The sequence below is a fragment of the Panthera leo genome, chromosome A3 (genome assembly GCF_018350215.1).
Source record: "Panthera leo isolate Ple1 chromosome A3, P.leo_Ple1_pat1.1, whole genome shotgun sequence".
In the NCBI taxonomy this organism is placed as follows: Eukaryota; Metazoa; Chordata; class Mammalia; order Carnivora; family Felidae; genus Panthera; species Panthera leo.
The window spans coordinates 134,227,074-134,247,089 of record NC_056681.1 but is presented as its reverse complement, the minus strand read 5'-3'; the positions used below and the strand labels follow the sequence as shown (position 1 = coordinate 134,247,089).

Sequence of the window (20,016 nt, the reverse complement as noted above, 5' to 3'; positions counted from 1 at the left end):
TTGTAGTTGTGATTTGCCTTTCCCTGATGATGAGTGATGCTGAGCACCTTTTCATATATGTTAGACGTCTGTATGTCTTCTTTGACAACATGGAATGCTTGGGGCACCTGGGTGGCTCAGTCGGTTGAGCACTGAGTCTTGATTTTGGCTGAGATCATGATCTCATGGTTGTGAGATTGAGCCCTGCTCGGGGGTGGGGGGAGGGGGGGCTCCACACTGGACATGAAACTGGCTTAGATTCTCTCTCTCTCTCTCTCTCTCTCTCTCTCTCAAATAAATAAATAAGGAACGCTGCACAAATTTTCAGGTCATCCTTGGGCAGGGCTGTGCTAATCGCTGTATGATTCCAATTTTAGTGTATGTGCTGCCGAAATGAGCACCAGACTAATTCTTTAAAACACTTCACAAATCGGGAGACAAAAGGTTTGTTCATCCCCTACAACTGGCTTTGGGTGCAGTGAGCAAACCATGTACTATGTGGGATCCGTGGGAAATGTGGGAAAGTGAGATGATAAAACACTTAAGATGCCCCTTTACTTCTAGCTATGTTCTAGTACCAGGAAAGGACCTGGAAGTAAAAGAACAGAATCAAAACTGGATCTGAAACCTGGTCCTCTCGTTGAGGAAGAAGGGATGGCAGTATTCGAGTGTCTGCTGTGCTCTGGGAACCTGGCACCCGCGGGGCGTCCCCGCGAGACCTTGGGGCTGCCTAGTCCTGCCGTTGCAAAAGAGCATATGCACGCTGAGGACAGAGGGCAAGCCCGCGCTAGTTGGCGGTGGAGTGGGCGCTGCAGTCAGGCCTCTGGGGAACCACGGCCCACACTCTCAGCGACCACACCCCAAGTCTATTTGGATTGTTGCAATTCGGCACCACCCTCCACGGCCTCCTGCGAAGCCGGGCTGAAGATTCAGTCCAGAGGCAGGTGAGTCCGAGGAGTTTTACCACCTGTCCCCTTCCCGTGGACACCCTGGCATACACAGCCCTGCGTGCAGGCAGATGATGGACATGACCCCATTGGAACACAGCTGTAGGAAGACCAACACTTCGAGGGCAGGGGTCTGGGCCAAGTGCAGACTGGCCCTGTATGCAGTTTGCTTGTGCTCTGAAGCCTGGTGCTTGGGGGAAGCTGCAAAGAGGTGGGGTCGGGGTCCCTGGGGCTTACCATGGGGCAAGCACGTGGCCATGAGATGTGCTACTGTGGTCACAGAGCTTCAAACCAAGGACAGTTTATTCCACAGACACACTCTATGCGTCAACCCCTGTGGTGCAAAATGCAGAGGTTTTCAGGTAGAGGTTGGTCAAAAGTGGAGCTGCGTAATTGCCTGTTTATTCGGGCAATAATGATTCATCGGTCCTCTGTGCCCAATTATAGTTGCACAGCCCCCAAGTCTCCACTTAAGGATTACATTCTTCCTGGATGATTTTCTGACTCCTCCTGTGTCCTCAAAATTCAGCAGCATGACTGGAGCACGATCATTGCTCAGCGGCTGGTGTGTGGGGAGCCCCCATGATGCCTATCTCCCGTCGCTCTCGCCTCTGTGGAATCCCTCCCCGCGAGTCTGGGCAGGGCTGATCTGCTTTGGATGAATCTAACGTGGAGAAGTGATGGGATGTCTCTCTGGAGACAAAGTTATAAACAGCCTGGCGTCCACCCTCCATCTTGCACACCCCCTGCCCTCGGAAGCTCGTTCCAGAAGCTACCGTGTTGTGAGCAACAGAATGGGGATGCCCATGCGGCAAAAAACTGCTGTCTCCGGTGAGTGGCCAGTGGGACCCGAGGCCTGTTCACAAGCACAAGAGTGGGTTTGAGCCTTGAGACGCTGACAGTCTTGTGAGCGACCCTGAGCCAGGCCCGCCCAGCCGAGCCGTTCCCAGGGCCATGGCCACACGAACTGCGAGACAAGTGTTTGGTGCTCTCACACACCAGGTTTGGGGCAGTTTGTTACACGGCAATAGATAATTGATCCAGACTTCTAAGCGAATCATGCCCAGGTGACTGGACTGTCTAAAAACGTGTGCCTGTCCTGACACTCAATCCCCGCTGGCTCAGACTGATCAGAGCTCCAGGGTCCCTCCCGCCCCAGTGTCCCCTGGTAGCCCCTCGCCCTTCGCACTGGCTGTGCTCGTCCCTGCCGCCCTGCTGGAGCCGAGGCCCAGAGAGGCCCCACAGGGACGGAGCTCCTTCACAGCTGCAGAGTCTGGCATGTGCCACCATTCGCGAGGAGACGGAGGAGAAGAGACAGGGCGGGGCACACGCTGCCTGCAGCCCTCGCCACTCACAGGTCAACCCCAAGTCCGGGCCCCGCCCTCAGAGCCCGCACCCAGACGACGGGGCAGTGAGGATTCCACTCGATCTGGTCACACACAGGGCGCGGCGGTTCAGCCGAGCCCCAGACGGCAGTCTCGGTCTCCACGGTCCCTGGCCAGACCCGGTGGCAGGGATGTGGCCTCAGCTGCCACCCGACACTGCAAAGCTGTGGGCCTTCTGACGTGGCAGAGGACGGTCTCTCCAGCCTGTGGACTCATTCAGCCAGGGGGCTCAGCACCAAAACTGACAGGCAGCTTTACGAATTGCACTGGCCTGACTGACCCGGGTGGGGGGGGGGGGGGTGGAACTCTACCCCCAGAGGCCCATGGCAACTGCCTCACAGCCCAGAACTGCCTTTCCTCTGAGACCAGTGAAGGCAGGGCGGGAGCCAGCCCATGGCACCGGCTCTCTCTCCATGTGAGCTTACGGGCATCGCTGCCTTCCCTGCCTCCCTGGCCAAGGTCAACCCAATGAGTCCAGCGTTCATGGATCTGTTATCGTGCAGAGCAGCGGGGTGGGCGCTTCTGCTCTGCCCTCCTAGAGACCCTGCTCTCCTCTTCCCCCTCAGCCTCCAGCACTCCCCAGGCAGCCCTCTGTTCCACCTAACTGTTCCTATCTTGCAAAAAAATTCTCGGCAAGTCTCCACTTACCAATGAGACACATTCCCTGGCCATGCCCAGGGTTATGGAAAGCTTAAGAAGAAACAATTAATTGTTTCAGCAGGTGGGTGTGGGGCGGGTGGGTTAAAGGGACACTATACACACAATATGGGTTGAGCCTCAGCTCTGAAGCCTGGGAGACAATTTTCCCAACAGAGAAGCTGAAAACAAGGACAGTCAAGGCAGGAGCGGCCACACGGAGCGGAGCAAAGGCACAGAAAGCAGAGAAGGCAGGTGCAGGTGAAGGGCAATCTTGAGCGTGCCTAGATATGGGGATAAGAACCCAAGAGAACCAGCGGAGGGGGGTGGTTGGGGAGGGCCACACGGCTGTCAGCTGTGACTTACTTTGCAAGGGATCTTGAATTCCCGGCAAGGGATTTGGGGGATTGGCCTCTGGGTGGCCAGTTGTCAGCGGAGATGCTGAAGGCGGGAGCTGTTCAAATCTGACACGTGTTTTGGATGAACTCTTAATAATGTCTAACCAGTGCCTATTCATCAAAAACCTACTATGCTCCCAGCCTGTTACAAGAAAGCCAGTGCCGTAAATAAGTTTCGTGTCTGTCGCGGGTTAAACCGGTAGATCCCCATAGCAGCCCAAAGCCCCAGAGAAGCACTTGTTCACATGCAAGGGAGGTATGAAGTCTCCTATGTTGATATTTGGTCACTAAGGTCCCAGGGCAACTTTGAACATTTGAGTCTTCGTTAGTAAACTCTCATTATCCCATCGACGTGCCTGAAAGCTGTAAAAATTGTATTTCCTCGACCAGAAGGATTTATGACTGCAAGCTCTGGTTGGTTCAGACCGGCACCTGCTCTCCAGCTCCTCCGCCCCAACCCCCAGTTTTGTGAATGAAAAGGTGTGAAGTGAAAAAGGCCTTCTTCCATACTCAAAGGAAGGTCCCTGTGTAGAGGCAAAGGGCTTCTCCCAAAGAGCACTGGGTTTACAGCATCTCGTATTTATCGTCTCCAGTCCCAGTGCTCACTAACAATGTGAATGTGGACCTTTGGCTTGACTGACTAGAATCCTGGCACCCTCGTTCAAACCAGGAGAGATAAGAGCTCCCCTGTGGGGACTCGGGCTGCAAGTTTAAGCTTGTGAGAAGGCCTGTGCCCTCAGAGATGCCCCTAGTCTGTCCACATGGGGAGTGCTGGGCCATACTGGGAAGACAGAGTTCTATCCAAAGCAGAGACAGGGATGGTTTTATTAGTGTGCATTCTGTCTGTGAGTAAATATATGATTCCCATCAGGTGTTTTCAAATACTGAAGATCTCTTTATAAACCACTTCTGTTCTCCGGACCTCAGAACCCTCTATTGGGAACCTATTGATAACATGACCCCTAATTCCCTCTGTTCCTTTCACGGACAACCTGTTTTTGTATCCTCTGCCAGAGAAGTGCGCAGTGGAATGAATGAATGAGACACAGTCCTTGACGTTCCTGGGGAAATCACGACTGAGGATTGTCAAATCCATTGAACCAGTCCCTGGGTACGTATTTGTATGAAGATTCCCCAAGCCCCTGATCAGATGGATTGGCAGAATATCACCCATGGAAGGGGACAGACAGCTGTCAAGTCACACAAAGGGTGCAGAACAAAGCATATGTTCCACTCAGACAGCTGATTGTGGAGTGCTGAGGAAACCCATCTACTTACCACTCAAGTGTCAGATTTCACCACTGATACTTGTTGCCATAGTGTTTGTTTTAATTTTGTTCCCCCAATTCACGTGCTGTTTGATTTGGTAATTGGCCCATGTATTTCCAGCTGGTATGAGTCTCGAACGGGCCAGGCAATGGGTTCTTCCCGCAACCCAGCCACGGGATGGCTTTCACCCTCAGGACAAGCGGAGAGGAGATTCTGGCTCTGACCACCTCCCAGGGAGGGCTGTCGGCTTAGCCACGCCCCCAGCAGGCATGGCCGCTGTATTCATTCATGTGTATTCAGCCCAGCGCGGAGGTACGCAGCCCCTCCCTCACCGTAAATATGATATTCAAAGGCTCCCTCTGTTTTCACATCTGCAAGCATCGCTCTTACTTAAATAATGTTCCAACGGCCTCGGGGGCCCACAGGTCCTAAGCAGAGCAGCACCAGCTTGCCAGGTGCCCCAACCCGTCCCCTGCGGTGGCCCACGGCCCCAGCTGCTCTGGGCCAAGGTGAAGCTTGAGTTATCAGGCTGAAGCTTGGGCCGGTGTGACTTGTGACATCCTCCACAGAAACCAGGGGCGTTGAATCACGTCCTCTGTCAAGCTGCATTGACACTCACATCCATCCCGAGCTATCAGCATACCCGAGAAAGTTCCAGAACTGCAGAGGTGAAAACAGACCTCAGGTGCCTGATGTGTGATATGGCTTTCTCTGGTAGATCTGCATGTTAATCAGGGAATTCTCTGTTCCTCCCAACAACCGCAATGACAATGAAAATAATAAAATAACAGCAGCAACAAGTATTATTACTGCAGCTGTGTTGGCTTCAGTTATCTGGGAAGCAGAGCTGAGACCAGAGGTTGATTCGGGAGGTGAGGAAACGCTGGTGGGGTGGGAGGAGACTCAGGGAGGGAGACGCCTGGTGCCCATCTCCTGGGGCTGCCTTAGCAAAAGTGACTGCGAGCGGCCGGGAACAGCCGGAGGCTATCCTCTCACACATGTGGAGGCCAGAAGTCTGAAATCAAGCTGTGGGCAGGGCCATGCTCCCTCCAAGTCCTCCAAGAAGGATCCTTCCTGCCTCGTCCGGCTTCTGCTGGTCCAGGTGTCCTTGGGCTGTGGCTGCGTCCCTTTAAGCTCTGCTTCCCTAGTTACACGGCATCCTCCCTCGGAGAAAGGAAGTTCCAAGAAGTCCCCGTGATGAGCAAGGAGCAGAAGTATATTTTCCCCAGAGCCTAATCCCTGAACTAACATCCTAGATCCCCTGGATGTGAAACAAGAAAGTACCGCGGGCATTCGTCATCCCTGCCTGCTTCTGCTCTGAGACATACTGTCCAGCAATCACAGAGCTGAAGGCTACCCCAGACCACCTGTCTGGATCTTCTGATCTCAGTCATGATGAAAAAAAAAAACCCAAAGCTGGGCCAGTGGGCCCAAGATTCTGAGCCAGGAGTAGAAGGGCCAGGGACAAGTGTAACAAGAACCCTCTGCAGCTGCCCTGTCTCCTTTCCTGTGCTGGGCTTCGGCGAGTGGGTATCTCAGACTCCAGACAGCTCACGAAATTGCCAGTCCAGCTTTACAGATGAGGAAGCTGATGAGAAACATCACTGCATCTGACAGATCCTAGTCACGGGGGAAATGACTATGAGAAAACGTGGCTGCCCATTTGGGGGAAAAATAATAATGAAGCCATATCCTCTCCTCATCCTTCATATCAAAATAAATTCCATATGGATCATAACAATAATGCAAAAAACTTAGATTAAAATCACTATAAAGGATTTGGGTGAATACATTCATAATCTTGTGATATGAAAAGCCATTTTAAGTATGTCGACACAGCCAGAAAAGTATTTTAAAGAAATAGTAGTATGGCCAAGAAACACAACAAACAAAGCTTATAGAAAAAATGACATCAGGAGAAAGGTATTTTTAGATAATATTCTTAATGTACCGTGAACGCATTAAAAAGAATAAGTAAAATATTAGTGTTCTCAAAAACAGGAACAATTCATGGTGAAAGAAAAGAAAAATTAAATAGACCACAGACATATAAAAAGATCTTCGACCCTTCTTCTAATTAAAGAAACACAATTGAAATCCTATACTTTTATATTTCAGATAAAAGTATTGATATGTTGGAAAATCCAAAACATTGACACAGCCATGAACTGTTGGTACCAGTCTGGGGATGACCTTGAAATACATGCCAGAATCTTAAATAAGCATAACACATGGTCCACTCATTTCAGGGTGTGCATTTATCTATAGGGATCACTGCTTTTTTTTTATTTTAAATGTTTACTTATTTTTTATTATGGAGAAAGAGAGTGTGAGTGAGTGAGGGAAGAGCACTGAGAGAAAGAGGGAGACAGAGAATTCGAAGCAGGCTCTGAGCTGTCAGCTCAGAGCCCGACACAGTGCTCGAACTCACAAACCGTGAGATCACGACCTGAGCCGAAGTCAGGCACTTAACCGACTAAGCCACCCAGGAGCCCCCAGAGATCACTGCTTTTTAAAGATTTATGTTCAAGGATATTTACTGTAAAGCTGTTAGAGCAGAAGAAAAGCAAAGAAAAACACAAACAACTGAAATCTCCATCAATAAGTGGTTTAAAAGCTTCTGGTATATTATTTTGAGGGATAGAAGGCAACCAGTAAAAATGCTGGTATAAATCTATATTTATGGAAATGGAACAATGCTCACATGCACTGATTAGGTTAACACTGGAGCTCAAGAAAGCTGGAAGAAAGAGCTGGAAGGATCAGCAGATAGGTAGTTTGTGTTGCTAGGAGAGTGGAGGGAGCCTACCCAGAAGCATATACATAGGAGGGAGGAAAAAAGATGGTCTGGATTAGAATATCAACATTTCAGTGATGGTACAAGGAAAGGGATCCTCAAAAAAACTCAGAAAGATGGCCAGGGAAAAAGAAACAAAACTTGAGAAAGGGTCATCATGGAGGCCAAGGGACTAGATTTTTCTCAAGAAGAGGAAGTTCAACAAAACCAAATGCTGTAAAAAATCAAGTAAAATGAGTACTGACATATTTACTGAGTTTCACACACACACACACACACACACACACACACACACACACACACACACAATGGCAGTGGTCTGAATAAGCCTGGTTTCATGGCAGGAAGTTAAAGGGCACAGAGAATCCACATTGCAGCAGGTTTAGAAGTCGATGGAGTTGAGAAAATACAGAAAGTGTAGACAAACAGTTCAGGAAGTTCAACTGTAAATGAGAGGAGAGCCGCAGAAGGATGTTTTGTCTGCCTCACTTTTTTCTTTTAAGAGGATGGAAATCTGAACGTGCTTCAGTGCTGATGGAAGATGTTGAAGGGAAAACAAAATTCCTGGGTACGTGGGAGGAGGTGGCCCTACACCAGAAGAAAAGGCATCTCCTAAATATAATGGGAGGGGACGAAAAATAAGGGTGGACATCAAAGTAAGTTTTAGGGTTTGTCATCAGTTTGTTTAGGTGGAGACTCTTGGATCTGACCAAGCCAGTCAGCCGAAGGGGGGAAAAAAAGAAAACTCAGATGTTGCAGGAAAATTTAAGGGTCAGACTTAAAAACGGCATTCACCACTTTCACCTACAATTGCACTAGCCAAAATCCAGTCATTTGCCCAAAAAAGCCACAAGGGGAGTACAAATGTTGTCTAGCAGTGTACCCAACAAGAGGAAAGAGATAGATGTTGGTGAGCATTAGTTTTCTCTGCTGAAGGGGAAAACATGTGTTGTTGTAGTTGTTGCATTGGTTTTGTGTTGTGTTCCTAATAGCTGACTCTGTGACTTGAACACGGTAGGTCTTCAAAAAATCTTTGAAAAAGAAAGAAAGGAAGGAGGAGTGTGGGAGAAAAATAGAGAGAGAGAGAGAGAGAGAGAGAGAGGTGTTTTTCTAGAACTGAGGCAGATGATTCAGACATAGATATAGAAGGTAGCTGCTTAGCTGGTGTGACTTGAGTTGTGGTCTTCCTATCAAATTCCTGTAACAATGAAAACCCAGTTGTGGCAGTTACCAGCTCTACCCTAAAAACTGAAGACAGCTGATACAAAATCAAAGCCTACCGACAAAGTGCCCTAAGTTCTGTAAAAGTAAGAAGGTGCCAGAAACCAAAAAAGGTAGGTCACAAATGTGCAAATGTTATGATCAGCCCAAGTGTCCTATAGAATTAACAGTTGGTGGCACTGATGTTGATAGCTATACCTTTTATGCCCCTCAAGGTCTCATTTAGCTTTTTCCTTTACTTTCCATCCATCCATCCATCCATTCATTCATGCATTCATCCAATTGTCCAACAAATGTGCACCATTCTGAGTTAGTACCAGTGATGGCATTTAGGTTCAAAGAGTTGATTAAGACTGTTTTACAGTCTAGTAGGGAGACAAACATGGATACCAACAAGTGCACTAAAGTGGGTTCCAGGGGAGGCCAAATGAACCAACTAATTCTATAAGAGGAGTCGGAAAAGTCTTCAAAAAGATTACGACTCTCAAACCAGATCTTGAAAGAGAAGATGGTGTTCACCCGAGGATCTCAAGGACAAGAGAATATGGAGCAAGAAGGAAAGACATTCGAAGCACTAACAGAATTAACAAAGGCATGATGTGGGAACGTGCACAAAACAGCATGGCGCATCGATTGTCCTGCGTGCCATTCTATGGGGCCAGCTACCTGCACGAGGGGGTGTTGACTCACCACTTCTAGATGTAGGGCTGGTGCTCATTCCTCACACTGGCAAAGCAGCCCCAGTTCCCAGGAATCAATGGGAAAAGTGCGTTTCCATCTTGTTGGAAACTTCATAATTCTGAAGGTCATATTTATGTCTTTATTTCAGTGTAACACACTTCATAAAATGATTACAGGTTATATCATCCCTTTCTAACATTTATTTGGAGCTCATCTCATTCTCTCTATATGTGTGGTCTGGCTTTTGTTTTTGTTTTTCAATTTTTCCATTTAGAGAGGGAACAAATCACATCTTGCTCAAAACACTCTGTCTTTAGTATTTCTGTATCTTCAGATTGTCTACAGTGATGTTAATGTAGCACTTTAAAATGCCAGTATGTTTTAAGAGCATAGTATACCTTCGGCTCTTGCAAAAACATCACATTATTCAATGTACACAACTGCAAAAAGATATGACTCTTATATAATTTACGTGTCCTTGTGGTGTGTTATTAATGCGTGCACTTTATAAGGGTATAATTTTGGAAGCAATTTTCCATAAAATTGTGATAAGTGTTATCTTATAAATTTGAGATAATTTGGCACAATATTCATTTAACCAAATTACCCCACTAATAACATCTCTTCATCTGTAAATACCAGTTCAGAGTGACACTACACATTTTCTGGTAAGACCTTGAGGCTTGTAGACTCACCCAGGTACTGTTGCATACTTAGGGTGAGGAACCAGCTCTGTTCGCCTAGGTTGGAACGCACAGCCATACGCTACTTGGCCAACACTAATACTGTGGCATAAAGGCTAAAACTCTAATAACATTTGCTTCTAGGAAGTCATCAAGGCAGGAGTATGTATCAAAATGAATAATGGATTAACGTCAAGGTAACTTACCATCATGTGCTGACTCGGCTTTTCGGTATCAGTTCTGTGGCTTTGGACAAGATCTTACATGTCAATAATCTTCAGACTCTTCATTGATTATATGAAGATAATGGGACTTGACTGGATCGAAAAGGTTTCTTAGAGCATAAAATCAATGATCTCTGATTTACTTTAGTACTTAATTACATGTTACTCTATCCTGTGTGTTTTTAAAGTCCATCACAGCTCTACAAATTTACTTCAAAGTCATCCAAGCCATGGCACAGATCATCCATTCGTTCATTTTATAAAGCAGTTTAGAAAGATTAGTAGCTAGGACTGAGGAGTCCCAGAGGCCTGTCTTTAGGTCCCATCTCCACCACTTACTGGCTCTGTGTTCCCGAAAAATTTACTTCTCCTCCGTACAGGTTGCTTTGGGTATGTTACACAGTCTCCCTGACCCTGAATTTGAGTTTCTTCATCTGTAAAGTGGAAATGATAATGCCTCTCTTCATAAGGAGATAGTGAAGAGGCTAAGGGAATGCCAGTGAGGGCGGCGGCACAGTGAAATGTAGTTCATAACCAAATGTAGTTCATGACCAAACATGAAAAATACTGAGGAAGGGTAGATCTGAGGGAAAATCCACTCTCTCTTCCTAAACCCAGCCTAGCATGCAGGGGAAGACAAGCATTCCTCGTGCTGCCAGTTACCATGAATGAAGAATCACTCTCTATCTCCCATCACAGTGCACTAGAAGCGCTAGCCAAACACTTCTTGAATTAAACTGAAACCACGTTCTCATTTTATTTAAAACTATGCAGCAAAAATGGAACAGGAAGATGAACGCCATCATTATACCCAATGCTGCCTTGTATTCTGGGAAGGCAGAAGCATGCCACGGAGTTCTGCTCAACCACAAAGCCACCTAGAAGTAGCAAATGCAAGATGCCATTCAGGAGGAATCTTAGAACGAGGTGGTGGGCAGGTGGGAGGGCTGGCAGGGCTTCCAAAGACCTTGAAGCCAGGCTGGGACAGGATGAATGGCCTTGGTGGTTAGGAACAAAGGCATTACTGTGCTAATTCTCTTTGTGATGTTGAGGGTAAATGTCCTGGTCCCTGGAGTCTACAGGCATGACAGATCATAACTAATGGGCCAACTGCTCTCCCTGGCCCAGGCTGCACTGACACCTGGCCTGCATCTTTGAACGATGAGTGAGGTGTGGGGATAAAACACATTTTGCTAAGCTGTGTCCATTACCAAGTAAATCATGGCGTATCATGGTTAGGCAGATATCGAAAGTTCTAGCCTCCACGACTAAATTTCTGTGCATATTGAACCTTCCATTGACAGCGAAATCACACACACACACACACACACACACACACACACACACACACACACACACCTTTAATCCAGTCATTCATCGTGTATTCATTAAATATTGTCTGATGGCCGACTACGCCAGGAGGAGAGAGTGATAAGACACAACATTGTCTTCTGAGAGCTTAAAGCTGCCACAGTCAGCAGGCCTCACTGGTTTTTCCATAGCACCCTCTCCTAAATCCACACTTCCCTTCCTAGTCCTAGTGACAACTGAAGTAGGGTAGGGGCACTTATCCAAACTCTCCTGAAAAGAAAAGGGTCTCCCAATAAAGAAATCTGGGTCTCCAGAGAGGCCAGTGCTAGCCAGCTACCAATTAGCCAACGAAAACGTCTCAGAGTTTTGCCACCACCAGGCAGCTAAGAAGAGGGTAAAACAACATAAATTATTAGGCTCATGGCACCAAAGGGGACCTAGCCTAGACTGTTGTGTATCAGTACAAACCTGTCCTTAGTAGCAGGTCAAAATTGTTTTCACTGGGGTCTGAAACTACTTCTAAGAGCCTTTCCCTGTTCAACCTTTGGTATACGCTGGGCATCGGGTAGTGTTTTATTACAAAGAAAAACTTGAATTTGTTTCCCCAAAATAGGTATGTGGAATGGTTGAATCTCAACTCTCTGTTTACTTAACTCCTGCATAATCCTCATGTGAAATGCTTCCAAGCTCTAAGGATGGAGTTAGCTGTAGAGTTAGCAAATGTTCAGAAAGAAGCCACTTTTCTTTTTAACGTTTATTTATTTTGAGAGAGAGAGCATGCATGAGTGGGGGAGGGACAGAGAGAGGGCAAGCGGGGGTAGGGGGCAGCAAGAGAGGGAGAGCGAATCCCGAGTATGCTCTGTGCTGTCAGCACAGAGCCCAATGTGGACTCCATCTCATGAACTATGAGATCATGACCTGAGCTGAAATCAAGAGTCGGGACGTTCAATGCACTGAGCCACAGGCACCCTTGAAAGAAGCCAACTTTTACGCTACTCTACACCTGGCCTTCCAAGACAAAAAATAAACATTTAAGACAGGACTGCTGGACAGAGGAAACTGCAATCCATGAGAACAACACAAAAACAAGTTACAAGAGAACAAACATTTCGGGTGAGGATACATGTGGCCCTCAGTTGTGTGGCCCCCGCTAAGGGCGGATGAGTTAGGGCAAGCTGGGAGTGGCTAGAGATGGCCGAGGTAGGGAGGATCGCCTTCGGAATGTGGTGCGCATGTATTCCTACTCAGAAAGCCCCTCTGAGCCCCTATGTGGTCCTCTGCACTCGGAAGCAGATGAAAAGACAGAGCTAGCTGACCCAGACCTGGGCACGTGCTGAGAAACCACAGAAACTCCAACGGAAGTTCCAGAGAGGAACCTTTTAGTTCCACCTCGGCAGAAGGAAGCGTTCACGTGGATACAAAAACCACGCTTCTCTAAAAGTTTGCAAATCCCCACTTAATTCTCACCCTTTTACAGCTGTGGCAACACGGTGGTAATGTCACAGGAATGTTGAGAAGTCGCACACAAATGCAACAATTACTACAGCTTGGAGACTAGTCATACAGAGTTGTGAAACCTGGCAATACATTTGTGTGTAGCTGATGGTGACCTGACAGCCAAATTTCCCACAAGCTTCGGAAAGAATTTTCACCACCCATGACGCCAGCCGACTAGCCAAGGCTGTCTTGGGTGTCAAAGGGTTCAGGCAATGTAGATGGCAATCGAGGCTCTGAAGTAAGATCCTCAGAGGTTGGTCAAATTCTGAAATGCTTAGCTACGCTTCATCCAGGGAATGCTGTATTTTCAGACTGGTGCAGAGAGCTTCAGTGCTATATTTTTAAAATGTGTTTCAATGCTACAAACCCATATTGAGCATATATTGTGCCAGGCACTCTGCAAGACACAAAAATATAGACATAAATAAACTGTATTTCCTGCTCTTAATGAGGACCTAGTCTGACAAGAAAAACATAAGCAAGTAAGTACAAGGGATGTGACAAGTATTGTGAAAGAATTACATAAAAGAAGCTAAATGTTTTACAGGCACCATTTATATCATCATCACTGCAGAACAAAACTACAAACCTATTAAGTTGTCATGGAACCATTTGACCACAGTTTCCTCCTTGATCATAAAACCATAAAATATTTGTATAGCAGAACATAGCTTTAATACAGTATCAGATACATCAATTTTCACAATCCCTAAAGTAATTCTTTATGTCTGGTGTCATAACACCCTTCTAAGAGTAAATAAATTGAGGTTCAAAAAATGAAGCCAAGACCCAAAACTAAGAAGTCTCTAATTAAATGACTGGCCTAGAACCTTGGACCTCAAACCACATGCTCTTCTCAAAACAACCTATGGTTCTATCATAGCTGTAATTCCTCAATGTATAATCCAATCACATAAATAATTACATTAAATGTAAATGGCCTAAACTTGCTAATTAAAGATGGAGATTGTCAGATTGGATTAAAAATAAAATAAAACCAAAAAGCTAAGCCCAAATATCTTCTTTTAATAATGGGTTAAAGGGGCACCTGGCTGGTTCAGTCAGAAAATCATTTGACTCTTGATCTCAGGGTTGTGGGTTTGAGCCCCATCCATGTTGGGTGTGGAAAGTATTTTAAAAAAATAATAAACTTAAAAAAATAATATATTGAAAAGATGAAGAGACCAAGGACGTGGGGAAAAAAAAATGTTGTTCCCATCCTTAATTCAAGAAAAATAGGGGCACCTGGGTGGCTCAGTCAGTGAAGTGTCTGATTTTGGCTCAGGTCATGATTTCACAGTTTGTGAGTTCGAAACCCACGATGGGCTCTGTGCTGACAGCTCAGAGCCTGGAGCCTGCCTTGAATTTTGTGTCTCCTTCTCTCTCTGCCCCTCCTCTGACTCGTACTCTCAGTCTCTCTAAAAAGTAAATACACATTAAAAAAAAAATAAAGAAAAAGAAAAGACAGTAACCTGTAAGATCACAATATTTCCTGAACTCATAAGAGACCAGAGGTCTCAGTACAACTAAGAAATTCAAAACACAGGCAAAGATGGGAACTGGAAGGGAGGTGGATGTGAGCAATGGCTTCTTGGAGTGGATGTAACTGAGGGTGCACTACCAGATGCTATGGAATCCCTGGGTGTCCCAACCTCAGGGGGTTCACACTGAGTTCCACTTCCTCTCTGTGGACCTCAGTAGGTGCTTACAAGAGCACTGCGGAGGGGAAGGGGGAAAAAAAAGAGAGGGAGGCAAACCAGAAGAGACTCTTAAATACAGAGAACAAACTGAAGGTTGCTGGAGGGGAGGTAGGTGGGGGGTGGACTAAATGAGTGATGGGCATTAAGGAGGACACTTGTGATGAGCGCTGGGTGTTATGCCTAAGTGATGAATCACTAGGTTCTACTTCTGAAGCCACTACCACACTATAGGTTAACTAACTAGAATTTAAATAAAAACTTAAAATAACAACAACAACAAAACACCACTGTGGAAGGGCAGGAACGTGAGGAAGCCCCCTGGGCAGGTGTGTGTGGGGGGGAGTGGGGGATGGCAGCAGCAGGAGGCCATAAAGCTCCACTCAGACCTTGCCCCCACCGCTCCATCTACTTTAGGGAATACGAGACTTAAGACACTAGAGGAAAGAAAGACAGCAAACCTGATTGCTCCAAGGCCCCAGGTGAAACCCACTGCAACTTTGGCAAAGGAAGAGGAGAAAACATATTCTACCCCCAGAGAGGGCGTATCAGAGACTGTCCTGGGCTGGGAAAATTAGACATCCCCTGCTGGTGGGAGGACACAGTTGTTCCCTGAGAGGGCCACCCTGGGAACTAGGGGCACGGGATCTGCCCGAGATGTAGGCTGAACCAGGACAACAGAAGACTGTCACTGGGCAGGGGTGAGGGTGCGCAGGGAGAGTCTCTCCAAGGCAGGAGCACGAAGGAAAAGCTTAAGGCTAATGGTGAAACAGCAGAGAAAAGGCACCAGGCAAATGAAGCCCAAGGTCACGCTAGAGGAGCTGGAATCCTGTGACCTGAGGCACCAAGGACAAAGACAGCAGCAACAAATCCCGCTCTCACAAATTCCCCGCTGAATTCACTCGCATCCCTTTGCTGGAGGCCTAGCAAAAGAAAAGGCATTCTGCTAACACGACAGTTGCCAAATGTGAGGTGTTCAATAATAAGCCTACATTTTTAGGATGATTCCTGCAACATACTCCCAATTCGTTTTAGGGTTTTATTCTGAGTAAATCTTCATTTTTGGAAGTGGAATATTTATAATTAATTAATTCCACGAATTAATTCTCCGTGATGATATTTTAACACAGGCTCATGATGGCCGGCCTCCTGCTTCTAATTCTGCATGGCTGACCCTCACTCCTCGTCCAGCCTGGTCCCTCCGATCCTTGCTGAGACCACTCACTGTCCTGGGGGTCCCCAGATGTCCTCATGTCTGTCCAACCCCACCCTTCCCATGTGCTCTTGTCTTTGGGATGTTCTTATTCTCATTCTTCTCTGACTGGTTCCTTTTTCACCTCTCTGGTCATAGTTTAAATGCTACCCTCCTCAAGAGGGGTCAGGCTGCTAGGGAACAATCCCATGGGCCAAATGGCTTAGACAAGACTCTCTTTTAAATAAAAAAAGTATCAGATTGGGGGTGCCTGGGAGGCTCAGTAGGTTGACTGTCTGACTTCAGCTCAGGTCATAATCTCAGGGTTTGTGGCTTCAAGCCCCACATCAGGCTCTGTGCTGACAGCTCAGAGCCTGGAGCCCGCTTCGGATTCTGTGTCTCCCTCTCTCTGACCCTCCCCTGCTCTCTCTCTCTCTTAAAAATAAATAAAACTTTAAAAAAAAATTTTAAGTATCAAATTGATTCCAATATCTAGTTTCATTTTTAAATTAAAGCTGCTGGCCATTTCTTTTGTTATTTAAAATTCATTATTTGAGGGGAGGAAAGCACTGATAAGCCTATTAAATACTGACAGAAAATGAAATTAGTGGACCCTGCATTTCTTTTTTTTTTTTTTTTTTTTTTAATTTTTTTTTAACGTTTATTTATTTTTGAGACAGAGAGAGACAGAGCATGAACAGGGGAGGGGCAGAGAGAGAGGGAGACACAGAATCGGAAGCAGGCTCCAGGCTCTGAGCCATCAGCCCAGAGCCTGACGCGGGGCACGAACCCACGGACCGCGAGATCGTGACCTGAGCTGAAGTCGGACGCTTAACCGACTGAGCCACCCAGGTGCCCCGGACCCTGCATTTCTAAAAGCCATGTTTAATAGTAAGAGGGTCCAGTCATATGCCTTAACTGAAGGAAATATCTTTCAGCTTTTTATGTCTAGTTATGACACATTCTCATATTGGCAAAATAGCCTTTTTCCACGCAACTACTGTCACAGTTCCGGAGGTTGGAAGTCTGAGATCAAAGTGCCGGCAGACCCAGCATCTGGTGAGAACCTGCTTCCTGGGTCACAGACTGTCTTCACCCTGTACCTTCCCGCGGGGGAAGGGAGCTCTGCAGGGTGTCCTTTGTAAGAGCACCAATGCCCCTCATGAGGATCCCACTCTCAAGACCTAATCATTGCCCCCAGGTCCCACCTCCGAATCCCATCACACCGAAAATTAGGATGTCAGCATTCTATCCTTGGGTTCACGGTCTGCGTCACAATTTAAAATAATAAATTTGTTTTGTGTTCACCTGAGGAGTGTCTTTCTTATAGACCGTAAACTCTGTGGAGTCAAGGAGACTGTCTTTTTCTTTTTCTTTTGGTACCGGTTTCATGTTGTTGCTGTTGTCACATTGTTTTTAAATCACTGAACACACAATGCCGAACACACAACAGGCAGTTAAGAAAATCTTTGTAATACATTTATGAAACCAGTAGCCAAAAGGGAAGAGTTTCCAAATCAATGAAACTCACAAAAGAAAAGAAATAAGGGAAAGTGGGAAAGAAAGAGAGAAAGAGAGAGGGCAGGGGGAGATAGAGAAAAAGGGAGGGGGGGAGGGAGAGAGAGAAAGACAGAGAGAAAGAGGAAAGAGAAAGAAAGATAGAGGGAGGAAGGGAGAGTGGGTGGGAGGGAGGGAGGGAGGGAGGAAGGAAGGAAGGAAGGAAGGAAGGAAGGAAGGAAGGAAGGACGGACGGGAAAGAGACTGAGAGCTGAGGAGAGAGAATGCAGGGAAAGAGAAAAAGAAACTGCACAGATGGTTTGTTTGACAGGAGTCTATGTTTCCCTTAAACCAGGGGGTTCTCAAGGTTGGCGGCTGGCAGAATACACTGAGGCCTTTACAACTGACTGATGCCTGGGGGCCGCTCTCAGTGGCTCCGATTTGCTCGGTCTTTGGTGTGGCCCGGACACTGGAGACTTCTAGAAGCACCTCCAGTGATTCCAACGGGCAGCCGACTCAGAACCGCAGACCATACCCAGGGAACCACTGCCAGCTCACCCACGCACTGTGAGGCTGAGCGACCAAGGGGCTGGTCACTGCTCTGTGTGCACATCAAGAACTCGTGCCCTCCCCTCGGGGGGCGCTTGCCGAGGACACAGGCAACTGAGCCATTCGGCCGCGGCTTCGATTCCATCCAGGGACAGATTAGGCCAGACGTGTGGGCCGTGGGGCATCGGCTAGTGTGGCCCTAGCCCCAGGCCACCTGTGGAGGCTGGCGGGGGCTCTGAGGATGACAGAGCTGGATCCACAGGGAGGCTGCTGAGTGGACTTGTGCCCTCGGGTGACGCAGCAGGGTGGGGGCCCAGTGCCATGGCCTTCTCCAACGTTCCGGGGAGAATCCGGCCCGCCTCCCAGAGCAGGATCGCTCGGCACCACCGGGAAGAGGGCCAGGGGAGACAAGAAGGGCGGGATCCAAGCCTGTGAGGGTCCCGCATCAGGTGCAGGGAGTCAGGACAGGGAGAGCAGTGAAACAAGGCTTTCCAGCTTAGTCCCCGAGATGGATCCTCTCACAGGGAAACAGCTCCCAGCTTTGTGCCACAGAGAATGAGTAAGGATGCCCCTGGTATGCGGCCTCTCGCACAGTCGTGCATAATGGGCTGTATTTAGTGGATTCAGGGTGAAGGCACACTGTTCCAGGCCAACTCAGAACGAGGTCCTCTCGTGTCATCCTCTCTGCCCCAAGCTCAGGACCCAGACCTGCAAGTACCCAGGGCTTAGAGCTGCCTGGGACGGGAGCGGGCAGGGCCATGTCTCAGGCTGGGGCTGTGAGGCTGGCACAACTCCCCCCCACCCCTCCCCTGCCCCGCCATTGGCTTTCTTCACAGGGAGCCCCTTCTTGGCCCGGAGAGTCTTCCAGAGGTCCCTCCCGGTTTCTGTGCCTCAGCTCCACACGTCCATCTGTTTCCTCTCTTAAACGCTGGCTCCCCTCCCTCCGTCCCCAGAGTCCTTCACCCTGAGGCTGACTGCAGACTGGGGGGCTCTCCCAACCTTCTTGCCACTTCAGTAGACAAACGGCTTCCCACCCTCGGGGAAAGACGGTGGAGGAGCAGCCTGGGCAGCTGACCAAAAGTACAGGTCCCTGCTCTCGACGATGGGCTCCTCCTGCCCTTCTGCCCTCTACCCCCTCTCTGAACGGAGAGCTGCAGTCAGCCCCACCTCTGCAAAGCCCTCTGCTCAACCAACCAGGAGCCTGCATACCCAGAAGGTGCCCAGAGAGCAGCATCGTTTGGGGTCCCTTTGAATACCCCCCCCCAGCAAATCTCAAATGAGAGTCTGGTATTTCCGGGGCCCTGAAAACAGGTGGACACCATCAGGGGGTCCCTGCCTCATGAAGGAATGGTTCTCCTGGGTGTTCCTCACCCTGAATGCATCTCTCCCCGTACCTGGACCTCAGTTTCCCCACCTGAAAAGAGAGATGGACGGTCGAGATGATCTCTGAGCTTCGTGAAGGTTTCCATGCTGGTTTCCTTCAGCCTGGCCTCGGCCCCCATCTCCACACCAAGCCAGCTCCCTGTGTCACTCAATCCAGTGGAAACAGTCAGTCCCCATCGAACTGTATCTCTCAGCAGCTTTTCAAACTGACCACCACTCCCTCCACGTTAGAACAAGCCCATTCCCTTGGCTGTCCCGGAACATGCAGTCTCCTCCTCTGCTACAGGGCGCCCTCTCCCGCGAGGCCCCCCGATGCCGGAGCTCAGGGCTCACCTTCTCACCTTCACGTCTCTGTCCTGTGATCTCACTCATACCTCTGGCTTTAAATACTAGGTATAATCAAAGGACTCAGAGCATCAGGGCTCCAACTCAGATCTCTCCCCTGAAATCAGATAGCCAAATGCCTACCTCAGAAATCTAGTTGGATGTTTGAAAAGCACCTCAAATTTGTGCTATTCTCCCTATAATCCCTATAATGGCGGTCTTCCACTGTCCCCACCTCGCTGAAACATCGTCATCCATCCTCTGGCATAAGGCAGGAACCTAGAAGTGACCACAGCTTCCCTCAACTCAATCTCCATAGTCAATGTCTCACAGAATCCTCCTGATG

At 48.0% G+C, this 20,016-nt stretch overlaps 1 long non-coding RNA gene and 1 other non-coding gene across 3 annotated transcripts; both read right to left on the bottom strand.

The window, feature by feature from the left end:
- Positions 1-277: 277 nt before the first annotated feature.
- LOC122216713 lies at positions 278-380 on the bottom strand. Its single transcript, XR_006201066.1, has one exon. It is a non-coding gene; the product is annotated as a U6 spliceosomal RNA (small nuclear RNA).
- Positions 381-1,310: 930 nt separating this feature from the next.
- LOC122216646 lies at positions 1,311-19,997 on the bottom strand. Of its 2 annotated transcripts, XR_006201011.1 has the most exons (3): positions 19,688-19,997; positions 19,378-19,485; positions 10,731-11,098 (listed from the first exon to the last, which is right to left on the bottom strand). It is a non-coding gene; the product is annotated as an uncharacterized LOC122216646 (long non-coding RNA). The 2 variants fall into 2 exon arrangements; XR_006201012.1 differs by lacking the exon at positions 10,731-11,098 and adding an exon at positions 1,311-1,590 and having other exon boundaries at positions 19,378-19,972.
- Between the last annotated feature and the right edge of the window lie 19 nt (positions 19,998-20,016).